This window comes from Palaemon carinicauda, chromosome 30, assembly GCF_036898095.1.
Source record: "Palaemon carinicauda isolate YSFRI2023 chromosome 30, ASM3689809v2, whole genome shotgun sequence".
Lineage (NCBI taxonomy): Eukaryota > Metazoa > Arthropoda > Malacostraca > Decapoda > Palaemonidae > Palaemon > Palaemon carinicauda.
Genome location: NC_090754.1, coordinates 62,067,923 through 62,075,422, shown reverse-complemented (window position 1 = coordinate 62,075,422; position 7,500 = coordinate 62,067,923). Strand labels below are relative to the sequence as shown.

Sequence of the window (7,500 nt, the reverse complement as noted above, 5' to 3'; positions counted from 1 at the left end):
GATGGAGAATGGAACGTTTGAACTTATTTGATCTACAAACTCGACGACTATGGGGACATCTAATAGAAGCATTCAGAATTCTTCGAGAAATAAATGTACATAATAACAAACTATTCACACTTAGCACAAATCAATCCAGAGGTGACAGATACAAACTGGAATTGAAAAGATACAACACCCCTTAATGTGGTAATTTATTTACTTACAAAATAGCAAAGCCCTAGAAGTAGTAAACAGTAACACGGTAAATGAGTTCAAGAATAGGTTAAAGAAAATCATAAAAACTCTCTAAACGTTTATACGAAATCGCTATACCCAAGAGCATTATAGAGTCTTAAAGAGTCTCCGCGTCTCTTTCCAAGAAAGCAAACATAAACTGACGGACAAGTTTTAGTAAACAAGTTTGTAGATTATGGTTGACACAGTGACTTAGATGTCACTTATATGTCTACTCGAGTCTCGCTGTTTGATGAGGATCCCACAGAGCCACATTGACCTGTCAGTACACGAAGTTTCTAATGCCTCCACTACAAGACTCTGGAACGGATGTAATGCGATTTTTATTGTTCCTTTTCGTTTAGGTTAATATTTGCCCCATTTTTTTTTAGTTTTGTATTTCTAAGAAAGCCTTTTTCCCGGATTGAACTATTATGACATTTTAGATATTTAAGTACTTTTTGCATTGAACAATTTTGTACTTTTTTAGATATTTATGGAATCACATCATGCTATGATTTATCTCTTTGTAAACCATTTTATAGCTCCTCCTTCTCTCTACCTTATGATCGTTAGGACATCTTGATGATGAAAGATGGCGAGATTTTGTTTTCGTAATTCGAATGTGTCAAACAACGAAGCATAGTCATTGCTTTCCTCCCAATTCATTTTTACGGTGTCTGACCTAATCTTCGGACACCGGATATTAAAATGGTGTATTAGACACACAAAGAAACAAAGAAAAAGAAAGCTTCCGGTTCTTAGTGAAGTCAAGTTTAGTTTTTAATTTCGTTTTAATTAAGTTTTTAATTATCCTGTGTGAAGGTATAATCTCATTTCCTCACTGGGGAAGTGTATTAAGGAATGAAAGGGATTTCGAGGGATTTTGAGGATTCCAAGAGATTATAGGGATTTTATAAGATTAGAATAGCTATGGTATCAGAAAGTTATAAGGATTTGAAAACTTTTTGGGATTCTAAGACGTTTATATGCACCATAGGGATTTAATTTTTATTATTTTTTTTTATTTTAGTAGGTTATTGGAATTTTAGTGGATTATTGGGATTTTAATATAGTATAAGTATTATCCTGATTTTAAGAGATTGATAGGATTATAGAGATTATATTTCTTTTCGACATAATACACAATGTGTGGATTTTAGATTAAAAGGATTATAGGGTTTTTAAGACGTTATAGGTATCATAGGGATTTTAAAATATAGGAATTATAAGAATTTTTAGATGTTATGGTTATTATTCAGATTTTGAATTATAGGGATTATAAGCATTTTGAGATAGTATAGGTATCATTGGGATTTTAAGATATAGGGATGATAAAGATTTTGAGATACTTTAGGTATTATTGGGTTTTCAGGATATAAAGATTATAAGAATTTTGAGATACTACAGGCATTTTAGGGGATTTTATGATATAGGGTTCATAGGGATTTTGAGATACTAGGCTATAGGTATTATTGGAATTTAAGAGATATGGATTATAAGGATTTTGAGATACTGTAGGTATTATTGGGAATTTAAGATATATGGATTATAAGGATTTTGAGATACTATAGGTATTTTAGGGGATTTTATGATATAGGGATTATTAAGGATTTTGAGATACTATAGGTATTTTAGGGGATTTTAGGATATACAGATGATAAGGATTTTGAGATACTATAGGTATTATTGGGATTTTATGATATAGGGATTATTAAGGATTTTGAGATACTATAGTATTTTAGGGGATTTTAGGATATACAGATGATAAGGATTTTGAGATACTATAGGTATTTTAGGGGATTTTAGGATATACAGATGATAAGGATTTTGAGATACTATAGGTATTATTGGGATTTTATGATATAGGATTATTAAGGATTTTGAGATACTATAGGTATTTTAGGGGATTTTAGGATATACAGATGATAAGGATTTTGAGATACTATAGGTATTTTAGGGGATTTTAGGATATACAGATGATAAGGATTTTGAGATACTATAGGTATTTTAGGGGATTTTAGGATATACAGATGATAAGGATTTTGAGATACTATAGGTATTATTGGGATTTCAAGATATAAGAGTTATAGGGATTTTAAGACTTAGATATTATCGTTAGGATACTATAGGAATCATAGGAATTCAAGATCTTATTGGTATTACAGACATTTCTATATATGAGGAAAAAGGAAGGAAAATTATCATGTTCGTTATGCAAGTGAAATTACCTTTACATTTTCATAATCTTCCTTTTCTTCTGGCAGGATTTGACTTGGGTGTGGCTTCCTTTTCGTTTCCATCCCCAGGAAGCGAGTGAGTGACAGGAGACCTCAAGGTAAGGTAAGTAATGGCCGGGTGTTCTATGCTTTTATTCTTCTTATATTGAACAGATTTATTTTCTCTAATAAATATTTTTATATAGATTGCATCCAAATACATTGGAAGGAACAGGGTTGTTATAGAAAGCTGTTATAAGGAAGGGTCAAGTTCTTTAGCGGGTGTCATTTTGGTTTATAGAGTGAATCGTAAGGAATATTTCAATGTCGTTATAAATGAAACCAAAGTATTTTATTATTATTATTATTATTATTATTATTATTATTATTATTATTATTATTATTATTATTATTATTATTATTATTATTGCAAGCTAAGTTACAACCCTTGCTGGAAAAGCAAGACGCTATGCCCATGGGCTCCAACAGAAAAAAATAACGAAGTGAGGAAAGGAAAACAAGGGAATGAATAAACTACAAGATACTTAATGGACAATTGAAATAGAATACTCTAAGAATAGTAACAACATTAAAAAAGATCTTTCATATATGAACTATGAAAGACTTGAAAAAAGCAAGTGGAAAGGAAATAAGATAGAATATTGTTCCCAAGTGTACACTTAAGCAAGAGAACCCTACCCTCAAGACAGTAGAAGACTATGGTACTGAGGTTATGTCACTACCCAAGAGTGGAGAACAATGGTTTGATTTTGGAGTGGCCTTCTCCTAGAAGAGCTGCCTACCATAGCCAGAGAGTCTTCTAGCCTTGCCAAGTGGAAAGTAGCCACTGAACAATTACATTGCAAAATGATTAGCTCCTTGAGGGGGAAGAAGAATTATTTGGTAATCTCAGTGAAATCAGGGAGTATGAGGGCAGAAGAGAATGTGGAAAGAGTAAGCCAGACTAATCAGTATATGTGTAGGCACAGGAAAAATTAGCCGTAACCAGAGCGAGGGGTCGTTTGTAGTATTGTCTGGTCAGTCAAAGGTCCTGATAACTCTAGTGGTAATATGTCAACAGATAGCTGGTGCCCTACGACCTACAAAATTAGTAAAGACGGATTAATTGATCAGTAGCTTTTGCAGTAAATTTTATATAATCTCACATATCACCCCTACTTAATAAAGAACAAATGTCGGGCTATATATATATATATATATATATATATATATATATATATATATATAATATATATATATATATATATATGTATATATATATATATATATATATATATATATATATATATATATATATATATATATATATATATATATATATATATATATATATATATCTTTCCGGTCATGCTTAATTCTGCCTGTCCCTCGGCCAGCTGTGTGTATATATATATATATATATATATATATATATATATATATATATATATATATATATATATATATATATATATATATATATATATATATATATATATATATATATATATATAATGTGAAGTTCACTTACATAACGTCAAGCTTTGTTCGTAGATTATTGCAATGTGATGATTTTTTTCGTGTGTGACATCGGTGTAGAATATTTTTGTTAGATATCACCAGCGGGGAGGAGTTAACTTGTATTTGTAGTCACTAAATGTCCACCACAATTATGTTTCTTCTTTGGATTCAATTGTTGTTTCTTTGTAGTCAGTCTGCGGTTGGGTTTCGATTTAACATAAAAAAAAAAAAAAAAAAAAAAAAAAAAAAAAAAAAAAAAAAAAAAAAAAAAAAAAAAAAAATCGCAATAGTTGGTTTCATTTCTCACTATTAATATCTTATTATCTTAGGGAATGTGGATTTTAAAGTGACAATGAATGGGTAAGGAATAATATAATTTTCCTGAAGCTTCGGTCTCGTGGAATTTAAGCTCTCTTGATGTACCTTGATGCTTATGGAGGTATAGACTGATATGGTTGTTTTTTTTTTTTTTATAGACTGCTAATTTCTTAGCTCATAGGTTATCTGTTATTTTCCACAAGTTAGCTAGAATAGGTTCTTTTAGCACTTGTTTGGGAATTGATAATGTTACTCCATTATGTAAATATGTTTTTGGTAGCTCAGATTCAACTGATTATCGCCCAATTTTCGTTTTTTTAACGTCTTTGGGCAAAATGTCTAAATAGATTAGCTGAAAGTAATCACATGTTCCCTAGTTTGCAATTTAGCATGGGATACCCTTCTTGCAATCCCCAGTGCTGTATAGAAATCGCATGATTGTCCTCTGGAAGTTCTTATGATTGGACTTGATTTTAGAGCTGCCTTTAACAGTGTTAATCATGATGCCCTTGTTTTAAAACTCAAACAGTTAGGAGTAAATGGGTCTTTTCTCATCATCGTTACTGAATTTTAAGTAATAGATTGTAAAGAGTTATTGTTAATGGGCACCATACCGAGTATAGGAATGTAATATATGGTGTTCTTCAGGGTAGTATTCATTGGCCCATTACTTTTCAAACTATATACAAATGACTTGAGATTTGGCCTAGAAAACAAGCTCGTTGCATATGCAGATGATGCTGCTCTCTTTGCATTAATTCTATCTGAATGTATATCTGGGGTTGCCGAATCCCTTAATAGAGATCCAGTTAAAGTTAGTGCATGGTGCAAATTATGGGGCATAAAGTTGTTCCTTGAGAACACTCAAAGTATGGTTGTAAGTAGGTCAAGGACTGTGGCTCCTCAACACCCGGATCTCGTCATCGATAATGTTTCTTTAACTCTATATGACTCTTTCATTCTACCCTGTTTCGAGTATTGTTTTCCTGTCTGGTCTTCAATTTCGGAATCTCATCTTAATTTGTTGGACAGAAACTAATGATCTATCAAATTTCTTATTCCATATATAGATAATAACCTCTGGCACTGTTGTTCAATTAGTTCTTCAAGCATGTTGCATGATATTTTTCATGAATCTGACCATCTTTTGCTTTCAGATATTCCCAAACAGTACTATCCTGCTTGTAATACTAGGTATGCAGTTAATTTTAATAGTCAGACCTTCTCCATTATAATGCTCAATAATACAGAGTATTCTGGAAGTTTAATTCTTGCTGTTACCAAATTGTTTAATGACATTTCTAATCAGGCACTTGAACCGGTGGAACTTTAAAAGTTCTAACTTGCAGGGAATGTTTATGTTAATGTCACCCAAAACATTGTTTAGGGATCACAGCCCTGATAAGGTGGGCTAAGAGTTTGGTCTGGTGCTATATATAAGAGCTTTTTAGACCTTTCCAGCGAGCCCAAAAACACCTCTTAATTGTTTGTGGTTCCTGAGATATGCATATCCCTTATTTTCGCATCCTATCCCTTATACTCGACGTTGGTTCTCCTGTCGGGACATCTGATCATGCCTTGATTTCATTAGTAGTGTAGACTAAGCAGCCTGTCCCTGATATATCATATTCTTGTAAAATTTATTCCCAAGCAGACTGGAATGGGATTTTGCATGATCTTTTCTGCTTGAATTGGTCACAATTATATAATAGTGTAGATCATGTTGTCTCTTTGAATGAGAATCTAGTCAACATAATTGATAGGCGTATCCCTTCTCGTGTGCTAAGGTACCGAGTGAAGGACAAACCGTGGTTCAATGATGATTGTAGACGTGCTTATTTGGAGAAGCAGGAGGTCTATCACCTTTGGAAGGGTAACAGATCAGATTTGACCTGGAACAACTATACTCAGCTTCGAGCTTTTGCTCAGAGAGTTTATGCCTCAACTGAAAAGAAGTACAATTTAACCATAAAAGAAACCCTTTCTGGTACAACTCAGGAACATAAAGGGTGGGTCTACCCTTAAATCTGCACTCTTTGGTGTAGATGCAACAGTTCCTCCATTACTTAAACCAGATGGCTCTGTCACTCATTGTCCAAAGGAAAAGGCAACCCTTTTGGCTGATGCTTTTGATAGTAAACAGAGTAATGAAAAACTTAACTTCCTCATTCCTGTTATCCTGAGGCTAAACTAACTAGTTTAGCTTTACGATCTCGTGAGATTAAAGCGCTGTTGATGGACCTTGATGCTTATGGAGGTGTAGACCCAAATGGTATTTTTCCTTTGTTTTTTATAAAGACAGCAGATTTCTTAGCTCCAAAGTTATCTGTTATTTTGCGCAAGTTAGCAAGAAGCGGAGCTATTAGCACTTGTTGGAGAATTGGTAATGTTACTCCTCTATGTAAATGTGTTTGTGGTAGCTCAAGTCCCACTGATTACCGTCCAATTTCCATAACTCCCATATTATCTAAAGTTTTGAATGTCTTTTGGCAAAACGTCTTAATAGGTTTGCTGAAGGTAATCATCTATTCCCTAGTTTGCAATTTGGTTTTCGTAAAGGCCTTGGAGCATGTGATCCCCTTCTTACAATCTCCAATGCTGTACAGAAACCCTTGATTGTGGTCAGGATGTTCGTATGATTGGCCTTGATTTCAGTGCTGCCATTGACCGAGTTAATCACGAGGCCCTTGTTTTCAAACTGAAACAGATGGGAATGGGTGGGTCGTTTCTTAGCATTGTTATTGATTTTTTAAGTAATAGATCTCAAAGAGTTGTTGTTGATGGGCACCATAGTGAGTATAGGAATGTGATATCTGGTGTCCCACAGGGGTAGTGTTCTTGGCCCATTACTTTTTATACTATATTCACATGACATGTGGTTTGGCCTAGAAAACAAGCTTGTTGCATATACAGATGATGCCACTCTCTTTGCATCAATTCTATCCCCAGAATGTAGATCTGGGATTGGTGAATCCCTCAATAGAGATTTAGCTAAAATTAGTGCATGGTGCAAATTATGGGGTATGAAGTTGAATCCTAACAAAACTCAAAGTATGATTGTAAGTAGGTCAAGGGACGGTGGCTCCTCAACATCCTGATCTCAGTAGTGATAATGTTTCTTTAAATCTTTATGACTTTTAAAATTTTTGGTGTGATTCTCGACAGCAAATTTACTTTTGAGAAACACATTAGGTCTGTGCCTTCAATTGCAAAAAAAAAAAAAATG

The 7,500-nt window shown here is 33.3% G+C and overlaps 1 pseudogene; it reads left to right on the top strand.

Moving 5' to 3' along the window:
* The window catches only part of LOC137623214 (uncharacterized), a 273,465-nt pseudogene that overhangs the window by 47,617 nt on the left and 218,348 nt on the right, over positions 1-7,500 (top strand).